We start from the raw sequence: 12,640 nt of genomic DNA, 5'->3' as shown, positions 1-12,640 counted from the left end.
TATTTTCCTTATTTCTTGGTTGGTTTCACTGTTATATTTGACCTCTCTGATGAAAGCATACTACTTTCATTCCTGTAATCTGACCAGGCTTCCTGTGTCTGAGGCCCTGAGTTATTTCCAGATCCCAGCCTCTAAGATGTTCCTATATAAATGAAAGTCCTTAAGGTTTAATAGTTTGTGCAGAGGGGGTTGACTGTCAATGTACTGACCCATTTGATATAATCATTTCATAATTTCCATCAGCATATATACATATAGGTTCTCCAATCATCACCATTGTCTTTGGTAACACTAATATTGGTAAATGCTGTATTCTATATTGTTGTTTTGAAAATGTATGAAGATTGCATTTAAAAAATGCCTTTTTGTTGTTGTGACCTTTGGGAGGCAAATTTTTGTTAGATCCTTTGTCATACTGTGGAAGTATTCCCACCTTCTCCTATATAAAAAAGCATGTTAAATTAGGAAACATTTTCAAATCATCTAAGTAAAAGTTATTTCTAAATGCAGTAAAATATTGTGTTTGTTATTTTATCTTCCCAACCAGTTGCTTCCGCTGGTTCAACTACTTATCATATTTGCCAAAGCTGAACATTCACAAATGTGGAGAATTTATGCAAATGACAGAATGCCCTAAAATGTCTATTTGCATATGCATTGCCTTAAATAATAGAAAATGTCCTGATTGCTGGTACATAGGACTGCAGTATGATTCAGCTTTAGTGTCAGGTCAGAATTAAAAACCTGCTGCCACTATGACCATAAGCGGTACAACCTGTACTGGTCAAAGCCGAATGCTGGACAGCAGTTAATTAACCTGGCAACCTCAGGAAGTGCCAATAGTTTCAGGCAGATGAACACCTGAGGAGGGTAGTGAAACCCTTGATGGAAGAAATGCCATCATCAAAAGGCAGACTTGCATAATAACTCAGTGATTTTTGCCAACGGTATTCACAAAGGGCAGATTGGGCTCTTCAGTTGTGGCTGGCAACCAGTCTAGGAGTGGAGCCCTGAAAGGCAGGCAGATGGAAGACCTCCTCTGTACTGGCAACTTCTGCTGCAGTGGAGCTGGTTCCAAACGTATCAACTTCTGTCCTTTCTTTGGACCAAATCAGTGAAAATCAGAAGGGGATGCTGATACAGTGGCAAAAGCAATTGTCCAGGCTATTGCAGCTACACTACATGGAAAGGATACTCCATCCTTGCTGGCAGCATGGATATAACACAGAAGGTGGCAGTTACAGATTATAAGCTCTCACTTGATTTGCATAGGCAGGCACCACAGGTCACCTTTGATGGTGGGAAGAATCGTTGCATTCCATTGGTCAACTACCACCTGTCATAATGCCGGGCAGCCCCCAGACAGTTAGGTACTGACCTGTCACAGTCTGTCTTATTGGGTGCATGGGGCTAGGCAAGAAGGCCAAAAGCAGACAAACCTTGCACCTGGCAAAAATGAGAAACCAAGAACTTTCTGGCTTAGATCCTGGAATGTTAGGAGTATGTGTCCTGGCTTGACAGACAATCAGACCTACAGTAGTCGAGCAGCATATGGAAGTTGCTCTTGATTGACTGTGAGCTATACAAACTCAATGGTGACACTGCAGGACTCCAGGAAACAAGACTTGCAGGTGCTGGTTTTATCCAAGAGGCCAATTATACCTTCTTTTGGCAAGGTAAAAGCACTGAAGAGAATTGGCTGCGTGGCATCAGTTTCACTGTGAGTAACAAGTTGGTAAAACATAGAAATGCGTTGGGAAGTCAGAGCGTATTATCTCACTTAGACTTCATACACCATTTGTTCTGTGAACATCAGCTCTTATGCACCAACACAACTCTAGCCCTGAAGAGAAGGATAAATTTTACAACATTCTGCACCCAGTCATCAGAGGAATATCATCAACTAAGCAACTATTCCTCCTTGAAGACTTCAGTGCAAGAGTCAGCACAGACAACAACTCATGGCCAGATTGCCTAGGACATTTTGGCTTTGGCAAGACAAATGAAAATGGCCACAACTTTTTGAATTCTGCGTCTAAATCCAGCTCTGCATTGCCAATCATATTTTGCTGGAAAAGATTGCCACAACATGTCATGGTGACATCCATGATCAGGCTGTTGGCACCAACTAGACCTTGTAGTTGTTTAGAGAAAAGACCTACTTTTAGTGCAGAAGACCTGCATGTTCCACACTGTCGATTGTGACACCCAACCACTCCCTGATTGTTAGCAGTGTGAAAATTGCAGCCAAGAAACTACATGGAGCCAAACCTAGGAGCAAGCTCCAAATCATTACCACTGCACCAAGAACCAAAGGAAGTGCCAAGAGTTTGTGAAGGCTTTTGAACTCAGCATGTTTGGGAAGTCACTACCAGAGAAGGCAGAAGAAATTTTGGAAGGTTTAAGAACTGCAATCTATGAAACAGTTAAAGCTATCTTGGGGAAAAGAGACTCCCCAATAAAGACTGGTTCAAAGAAAAAGCAGAACCTTTAGATAGGCTGCATTTTTTTATGCTGATGATATCTGGAACACAAGAAGAAGCCAACAGTGAGCACCAAAGCAAGACTTTGACATGCAAAAAACAAGGTACAAAGACAACCAGATGGTGTGCAAATCAGTACTGGACTAAGCTCTGTGAAGAGATACAGCCAGCTTCAGACAGGAAACTTAAAAGTCATGTACAATGATCTGAAGAAAGCGCTAGGCTCTACTGTCAACAAGGTTGCCCCTCTCAAATTTTGCAGTGGTGAAAGCATTACAGATAGAAGCAAGCAAATATCTTTTTGGGTTAAACAGTACTTAGAGCTATACTTGCAAGAAAGAAACATCACCAGTGAATCACTAGATCAAATACCAACTGTACAGGACATGCCAGAGTTGGACATAGAGCCCACTGTAGAAGAGGTCTATTGATGAGGCCACTGATTCATTATCAAGTGGCAAGGCTTCTGGAAAGGATGGCATCCCATTGGAAATTCTCTCAAGTGTGGGAAAGAAAGCCTACTACTATATCTTCATCAGGTGCTACTCCAAATGCTGGAAAGAGGGTGAGGTACCTCAAGACATGTGTGATGCAGACATCAGCACTTTGTATAAAAATAAAGGACACAAGTGACTGCAACAACTACAGAGGTATCTCACTAGTATGTATAGCAGGAAAAGCTTTCACAAGTGTCATCTTGGTGCAGCTACAACAGCTGGCGAGCCACATCTACCCTGAATTTCAGTGTGGATTCAGGGCTGAAGAGCAACCACAGACATGATATTTTTCCTGAGTCAACTTCAAGAGAAGTGCAGGGAGTAAAACCAACCATTGTACATAATCTTTGTGGATCTAACCAAAGCATTTGACAGTTAGCAGAGCAGGCCTATTTACAGTCCTATAAAGATAGGATGCCTACTAATCCTGTTTAGTCTTATACATTCCTCCATGACAACATGAAAGCAACTGTTCAGTTTGAAGTGTCCACTTTGGACAGCTTCAAGATGAAAAATGGAGAGAAGTAAGGATGTGTTCTTGCCCATATACTCTTTGGAATCTTCTCTGCACTCCTGAACTGCACATTTTAAAGATATGAAAGGTGAAGTCTACCTTCACACGCACAAGATCGGATGGGAAACTTTTCAACCTCTCACAACTCAAGGCAAAGACTAAAGTTAGAAGGGTGTTTATCAGGGAGCTTCTACTTGCTGAAGATGCTGCCCTTACAGCCCATGACAAAGAACCTACAAGAACTCATCGATTTGCCTTTCAAGAGCTTGTCAGGCATTTGCTTTCACTATCAGCATAAAGAAAACAGTTGTACTAGGACAGGGAGGTTAACAAGATTCATCAGTCACCCTTAATGAGAAGCATCTAGAAGTAGTCCAAAAGTTCAGCTACCTTGGTTTCTACAGTGATCATCAACCTTTCGCTGGATGAAGAACTTAATGTTCAAATCAGAAAGGCTACCACCACCTTCAGCAGACTGACTAAAAGAGCATGGAACAATTCAAAGCTTACCATCAAGACCAAAATGCTAGTGTACAAAGCTTGCATACTCAGCACTCTCGTGTATGGTGGGGAAACTTGAACTTATGCACATCAAGAGAAAAGGCTAAACAGTTTCCACCTGTACTGTTTACATTGTATAATCAACATCAATTGAAAAGATAAAGTTACCAACACAGAGGTTCTTTGAAGGGCAAATTTACCACGTGTGACAGCTGTACTCGGAGATAACTATACTGGCTATCTAAGTAGATGGGAAGGTGGACGTATATCCAAGGACATGCTATACGGTGAATTATTGGAGGGAACAAGAAGAACAGGAATGCCCCAAGCTTCGCTATAAAGACATGTGCAAGTGAGAGATGAAGGCATTTGGAATTGATCCTCAACAATGGGAAACTTTGGCATGCTATCAGAACAAGTGGCATCATCCTCTCCACCAGGGTATTAAAGTCCATGGCAGGAATTGGCTCCAACAGCTTGAAGAGAAGAGAGTCCATAGGAAGTGAGCAGCTCCTGAACCACCCAGCTGTGACGCACACACGTGCATCCATGCCACAGATCATGCAAATCTCAGATTGAACTATTCAGTTCCATGAGATACTGCAAACCATCTAAATCATAGGCTGAAATATCCACTGCCTCTCGCAGGTGAAAGGATGCCAATATACAATATGATTCAGCTTTAAGGAACATGTACATCAGTATCCTTCTTGTATTCACCTGATTTTTGTCCCCTTGTCAGGGCTGTTTTTTAAATTCTTTTGAGACCTTAGAGATGATGTTGACTATAGACCTATGTGTTTAATCGCATGATAATTATCATAGCTACTAGGATTGAATATGCCTGTGGGTACATTCAGGGTTTTGTATTTGAATTATGTTGAGGAGTGACCAAGTGCATCTACCTTTAATTTGGTACTGGCTGATGGGTCTTGGGGACTTTCGGATGACAGGCTTAGAGTCTGTGAGCCCCTGTCCTAAAATAGTACTCTCTTTCTAGTTCTGTTGTTAGACTGGGTAAAACTCACTGGTTAGGTGCTAACCTGTTACGTTAGCTATTGTTGGCCCTTATTGCAGGAAGGTTCTGGGACCTTCCTGCAGTCAGATGGGGGATGCTTCAGACGGACTGCTAGACCCTAGCTGGTTGTAATAGCGTAGTTGTTGCTGCTCTGTGTGTACTGCTTACTGGTCCCTCTAAACCAGTGGTTCTTAACATTTTTTGGACTCCAGGCACCCTTGGATAAACTCAGGGGACCGTTTCGGAGAATGCTGGCTCTTGGTTTGTTTGGTTTTTTTGACTACAGAAAAATTAATGGACCAACAGGTTTGCAACAGGTTTGAATGTTTTCAACACTGTGAATATCTATATGAAATCTCTGGGCTTATCTTGTGAATCATGTTTGCGTGCCTAATGAGTGACACCCCCTGGTACCCTTGAAATGATCTCAAGGCACCACAGGATGCTGTGGCCATCAGGTTGAGAATCACTGCTTTAAACAGTCTGAACACTGAAATTCATTGTTGGCCCTCGTCTGTAGCCCTATGTGACTTGGGGCATCAAAGTCCTAAGACTCGTATGGTTAGTTTTGAAGGATACTAACAACAGCAGTCTACTCTAAGTTATCTCATCAGTTCCACTCAATAGAAGCAGTTAATAGATGGGAGGAGTTCAAAAGGTAAATAAAATCAGTAACCTTGCAGCCAAATCAGATAAGTAAAGTCTTAAAAGTTGGCAGCCACTTTCCCTCCATTTTGCTAGGAACATAAGGTTGGGTTGGACTCCTGATGCATCTAATAGAATGTGCTGCCAGCACAAGTCAGATCTTCTACATGTCAGAGGGAAGTAGGATCAAGAAAACTTAATGTATGGGTGATGTATGTTGACAATTCCTAGTCTGCATTATGGACAGAGGTGGTAGGAGGGGGAAAAAGCTTTTCATGAAACAGGATGGTAGTGGGAGAATAAAATATATTTAAACTAAAGAGTATAAGGAAAATTTCTTGGGAATCTGTAAAACAACAGTTTATGATTATTTCCTTAGACAGGAAATTCCAATCTACAGCTGATTATTGGTGGTGACCTCAGGCTCAGAGATGTTCTGAAATGTAGAGGATATTTCTATGTATGTTATTATCAATGTAATTTCTGAAAACCCCTCAGTAGTGCATTCGGTGATATGACTTGACATCCATTTTTGGCATGTTCTTTCTCTCACCTTTTCTCTAGGGGGAAGAATGGATGTGTAGTGTTACTTTTTTGAAAGTGTTTTAAAATGTATTTGCTAGGGCAGTGGTTTTCAGCCTGTGGTCTGTGGACCACTGGGGATCTACTGACTATGTCTAAGGGACCTGCGGAATATAACTATGATCAATCAAAAGTATGTGAATCCCCTCACTTGCATTTCAGAGGGTTCTGCACCTCCATGCAAATTTTCTGAAGGTGTCCAGATCTCCACTTGAAAATTTTTAGGAGTCCACAAATGATAAAAGTTGAAAACTACTGTGCTAAGGCCTTGTTGCACATTAATTTTAGGTAGCACCAGGAGCCCTTAACCCCTGGATTGCCCACACATTAACTCCTGAAACTAATTTTAAGCACACTTTAGCTGGCTAAAGTTATGCCACTCCAGGACAGATTTATTTCTGATCTTTGTTACCCAGCTTGTGTTCTATTAATGTATGGCCACTACCCACAGATGAGCGACCCAAGCTGCAGCCCTCCAGCACCCCAGGATGCAGTGTCCCCTCCTCCACCTTCCTGTTTTGTGTGGACAAACTTTCCCTCCCCTGAACTTTTACTGCCCAGGGGACTATTATGGCACCAAGCGGATTTCCCCTCGCACCCCTAGGATGGTAATCTTCCCACACCCAGAGGTGCCACCCTATGCAAACAGCCTCAGAGCACATGACAGCTATCCAGGTTGTAGGGCATGGATGGGGGCATGATTAGGGTCTAGAAAAGGTGAGGGGGAGAGGCAAATAAGGTAGGGGGCCAGACTGGTTCCCCATGAACTGAGGCTTCCTTCCTGGTGCAGGGGCAATAGCTCCTCAGAAAATGCCCTCCCTCACTACCAATGTTCCCTCCAGGGAGTAGCGGTCCATAAGTGCACTGCTTTGGTCCCGCCTCCTTTTGGCATGGTCTGCTGTTAAGTGTCCCACAGTAAGTGTCCAGATGGGAATGGGTATGGTTTGGCTCTGTGTGGAGCACTGTGGGCCCCACCCGCCACCCTTCTCCATGCTAGCTGCTGCCCAGAGCAGCACAGTGTCGTAGGCTGGACACAGTTGGTTGGTAGAATTGACACTTTGGCCCAGCCATGGGCCAAATGCAATCGATTGATAGAACTGGAAGGGAGGGACTGGGGTTGGTATGGGACACTTACCAAAGGTAAGCTCCTCAGCCCTCATGGGGCAGACTGGCTCCTCCCCGAGGCGGGGACAGGGGCTGGTGTGGGAAACTGCCATGCTCCCCAGCCCTGATGCCATGTGCCTCCTTGCTTCCCTAAGTGATGCAGGGGCAGAGAGCAGTTCCCCGGAGATAGCAGAGCCCACAGAGAAGTTCTCTGGAGATGGCAGAGCCCATGCCAGCCCCTAGCCCCTGTCCCTGCCTCGCCATGCCTTTGGGAGCAAGAAGGCACATGGTGTCGGGGCTGGGAAGTGGAGCAGTTCCCTGGCGCCAGACCCCATTCCCAGCTCCCATCCCCGCCTCGCCTGTGGGAACACCTGGCCTTGGGGAGGAGCTGCTGCCTGAGCTTACCTCCGGTAAGTGTCCCATGCTGGCTCTGGTGTCTCAGCTCCTCTGGTCTGCGCCCAGCTTGTTGCCCAGCTCCTCTTGGAGAAGCTGTAGCCCTCTCTGGCTGGGTGCACAGTATTAATAAGCTTGTGCGTGTCATGTTTTAAAGTGTGCATGGCCATACAAGCGTGCAGCTTGGAGGGAACCTTGCTTAATACCCCCAGGAAGAATGACCAGTACCCCCCATACTCCAATACCAAATCCCAGTTTATTAAAACACGAAGCCTTCTTTAATGTACTTCTTCTATTTCTTGTTAATTTTTTTTTTTACTTATTTTATCCTTCTGTGGCTGGATGACTTAATTTTACCACCGCTCCCCCACCCTTATTTCCTTTCCACTTCCATTTCATTACACACTACCATCCCATTAACCCAGTGCCTTCCAGCTTCATGGTTCAGCTCTCCTCCAACAATCCATCTCTCACATACCACCCCCCGTCAGCCTAGAGCAGGGATAGAAGCCTATTCTGATTCAACAGCCACGAAGTGGCAAGTCACAGCTGTAGCTCCTCGACAGGCCCCTGTTCACCAGCTCTGTAGTGGAAAATTGCAGCTGTGCAAGTGGGGGACCATCAGAGAAGGTTTTTAGCCTTTATGGCTAAGTACAGACAATCAAAAAGCCTGAAGCTGAATCGATTCAGTCTTTGTAGGTTAGTCTAAATTGCACAGATTAAATTGAAACAGAAATGAACAGACATTTACCTTGGATTCAGGAAATGAATTCACATGCCTGCAGTTGTTTAGGTCAGAAGCCAGGGGGTACTAGAGCCAAAAAAATGAAAATGAAGAGCTGGCATTTTCCAAGGAGTATCCAGGGGTGCCCTGAGTCTAAAAAGTTTGAGAACTGCTAGCATAAAAAAAAAAAACTCCATCCCACCTTGTTTACTTTAAAGGGATTTAACAGAAGCAAAGATACTTTTGCATCTTCTTACACTAGATGCTAGCAGACAAGCATTTTAATAATCATTTATTAATAATAACAGATATTTAATTAGTTTTACTTTAACAGCCGCAAGGTTGTAGTGATGAAGGCCACTGGTACAATATTTCATTTGCAGCTTGTGTCTGCTGTACCTGTCAGTAGCTTCCATAGTTGGATTTTAATTTTCTGTTCTAATTTTTGTTAGAAAAATATTGTGCTTAATTGGATGTCAGGAAGGGAAAATATTAATCCTGTTTAAAAGTATATTTAATATAAAACCACTTGGAAATGGCTAATTCCACACATTTTTCTTTAAATTTATATTCAAGCTACCCAAAGCAGTTATTGTAATGTATTTCATATTAAACAAATGTAAACTGTGTAGCTCCCGAATCACCTACAGTCGGGTATAAGAATAAAAGTATAAATTAAGAGCAAAAAGCTGAAGTCACGAAGCTGAAGCTCCATGAGATCAGAGTAAGAAAAGAGTTGTGGGGCTTTGTCCCTCCGTTTTTACTGACCTGCCTATACATTCAAACATGTATTTAGAGCATCTTAGTTGACAATAATATAAAGGGGGTCCATTTGACATAATATATTTGGACTTTCAAAAAGCATTTGACAAAGTCCCTTCACCAGGGTTTATAAAAACTTCTGAGATATGGGAAATACTCAGCATTCTCCAGTCTCTCCATGAATCTGGATTACCTGAGCTGGGAACTGTTCATTAGGAGCTTGTTGGTGGAGGACCTTACAATTGATGTTTAACATTCAGAAGAGTGTTTTCTTCTATTCCTTGGGAAAGATGTCAGTGATTACCTGAAGGTGTGCTTCCTTGTAACCACAGGCTAGAGCATTATCAGTGTACTGGAGCTCAGTGATGGAGGCTAGGGTGGGTCTTGGTTTTGACTCAAAATCAGCTGAGGTTAAACTGATTACCATCCTTTAAGTATTTTAGCTTCCCTTGGAGAGTGGGGTGGTGAGTTTGGGTGGAGCAGCCATCGGAGGGGCTGCAGGAGCTGGCGGGGGATGGAGCCAGGTGAGGCAGCAATCGGCAGGGGGGTTGGGTGGGGCACGTAGGCCCTGCAGGGTGGGGAGTCAGTTTCTGCAGGAGCCGTTTGGCCCCAGTGGGGGGACTGTGGCCCCTGGGGGAGCAGCAAAACAATAGGTATTTAGAATTAATTTTATTATGATGATAGAGACACTGCTAGGCATCCAAATCGCTTTAACACTGTAGACATATCAATAAAACATGCCCAACTGATCGACCACATATATATGGTCTAGTGTTTCAATTGTGGAGGAACATGGATTTTGGGGTATTTTATAGAGTGACTTTGGGATTTTTTTTATCAGGGATTTTTCAGTTTTCCAATAGGGAACCCAGAATTCCTGCTAGGGAGGCCAGTGGTAGGACCCTGCCTGCTCAGAGCTGGCATGTTGGACCCAACTGAATGTGGCTGGCCTCCTGGCTAAGTGGTGCCTGGAAGACATGCTTTGACAGTTCAAAGCAGGTCACCACACTGGGAACATCTCCCAGATGGTTGGGCAGAGGCACACGTGGCCAACCCTGCAGCCATAGTCTGCTGGCAGCTGGCCCAGAGGGGCAGATGCCTCTAATGGATGTGCAGTCCCCATCCAGGTCTGGCAGGTGCACAGCAGGTCACAGACAGGCAGCAGCCCTCACTGCCAGACTGCTGCAGTGGGTAAAGGGTGTTGTGTGCACTGGGCATACAGCGCGAATTAAAAACAAGCCGGAATTTTATCAGGGGATAAGGCACAACACAGCATTTATTAGAACAGAAAACATTAAACATGCAACATGAAAAGAATAAAGAACAATAAGGTTATTTGCTTCACTCTTTCCCTTGCATGCTCATTTGTTCATTTGTTTTTTCATACAAAGAAACAAGCACACACAAACAGAAGTTAGACAGTCCTGCAAAGGTTAAGGTGTTTCCAAGTTTCAAAGTTGCTCAAGGTCAGTTTGGTGGCCAGCCAGGCTGACCAAGAGAGTTGGAGTCAGGTCTTGTTGGACGCGCCCAAAACTCCTTCTTGCAGGTCGAAAAAGACCCAAAGCCTTGTCTTTGTTCATTCTTTATGGTAATAACTGTCCATATCAGCTGATGGATTCCGCTAAGTCAGACGCAAAGGCCATCCTTCTTGTCCTGTTGGCAGGCTGAGATTGGTAGGTCATAACCTTCTGGCTTTGTGGTTTGTAATCTTCAGGGGCCATCGCTTGCAGTCTTCAGCCATCAGGATGGTGCATGATTTAGTGTTTGGTAATCCTTCACTGTTGACTCAAGTCTGCTGTAGCCCTTAACCATTCAAACACAGAAGGCTATTTTCACCTGTTGCAAGAGGCCTGTCTTCTTCTGTCTCTGCCACATACGTCCATCATTCATTCTTTTGTTATCTATTTCCACACAAGCCAGATATATCTACACACGCCAGACATACCACAGACCCTTGCACAGGCATTCTCCTTACACTAAATTTAAGTTCTAAAGTCATGAGTCAAACATGTCTAAAATCATGGGACCAATGTCAAATAAGTTTTATGCTAGGTGATAAGAAATTTGAAATAGATGGTTAATTCCAAACGCTAATAATGACTGATTAAATTATAATAAATCATAACAAGATTAGCTTTATCTTAATGGTTAGTAAATCATAACAAGATTAACTTTTATTTTAATGGTTAAATATTTCCTTGTATAAAAAGAGAAATAACAAAATAAACAGTCAAAGCAATGATAACAAGATAAGCAATCAAAGTAATCACTGCAATACTACAAGGGTGCAGGGAACTCTCAGGGCTGCTTCAGCAGTCCAGCTGGCACAAGGGGTAGTGTCCTCAGGTACCAATTGGCTCCTCCCCAGAAGCTTCTGTGAGGAAGTAGCCTTGAGCTACTTGCCAGGGCAGCTTTTTGTACTGATGGGTTCAGGACACAGCAGCTTTTTATACTGGTGGAGACAGCACAGGTGCTGGCCCCAGGGTCTAGCTCCCTCTAGCTGCAGGTCCAGGAGGAGCCAGGCAGGGTTGTTTTGCCCCAAGTGGCACAATTTGCTCCACAACTAAGTGTGTGTCCAAGCATATGCGTTGAGGGGAAAAAGCCCCGGCTCAAATTTGCACTGCTTCTATTTGAGCTGCTGCAAGCTCAGGTGCTTGCATGTGTGGGTGCACCCAAAGGGATCTGTGATAGATCCATTACTGAGAACCACCGCTTGCATACTATTGTGGAGCAGGCAGAGAATGGTGGCAAATTTCAGTGGGCTTCTAAACTTCATAAGGACCTTCCATAATGCTTTTTAGCTGACAAAAATCTAAAGCTTTCTCAAGGTCAAAGGCAGCCTTGTAGACAGCCTTATGTTGTTCTCCCCATTTCTCCTGCAGCTGGCGAGCACTGAAGATCAAGTTGTGCCTCTTGATGCCCTAAATCCATACTGAGATTTTGAGAGGAGCTCGTCAGCAAATGGAAGGAGATGGTTCAGGAGGGCTTTTGCAATGATCTTTTCTGTAGTGGACACCAAGGGGATCCTTCTGTTCCCACAGTTGGACTTCTCTTCTTTCTTGAAGATTGTCACAGTCATAGTGTCCTTGAGGTCATCTGGGATTTCTTCATCATTCCATATCCTTAAGATGAGGTCATGTAGATATGATATGAGCTCCATTCCCCTCTGCTTGAAGATATCTGTGGGGATTCCATCTGCTTCAGATGCCTTGTCATTTTTCATCTATTTGATGTTTTTCTTCACTTGTCAAGGGCTAGAGGCATTCTGAGATCATCTCTGACTGGGTGTTGTGGGATGGAGTTGAGAACAACCCTCTTGTCAACAAGAGAGTCTCGATTGAGAGGGATAGAATAGGCTTCATCAACCATCTTCAGATACACAGATAAGACAGTTATGGAAGACAATCATCCTTTACT

The 12,640-nt window shown here is 43.8% G+C and overlaps 1 protein-coding gene across 2 annotated transcripts in view; it reads left to right on the top strand.

Moving 5' to 3' along the window:
• TBC1D5 (TBC1 domain family member 5) overlaps window positions 1-12,640 on the top strand; it is a 475,698-nt gene that overhangs the window by 194,878 nt on the left and 268,180 nt on the right. The window lies entirely within an intron of this gene.

This window comes from Crocodylus porosus, unplaced genomic scaffold (genome assembly GCF_001723895.1).
Source record: "Crocodylus porosus isolate Cpor-Errol unplaced genomic scaffold, CroPor_comp1, whole genome shotgun sequence".
Lineage (NCBI taxonomy): Eukaryota > Metazoa > Chordata > Crocodylia > Crocodylidae > Crocodylus > Crocodylus porosus.
Note: the sequence above shows the minus strand (reverse complement) of the source record. Positions and strands in the feature narration are given on the sequence as shown.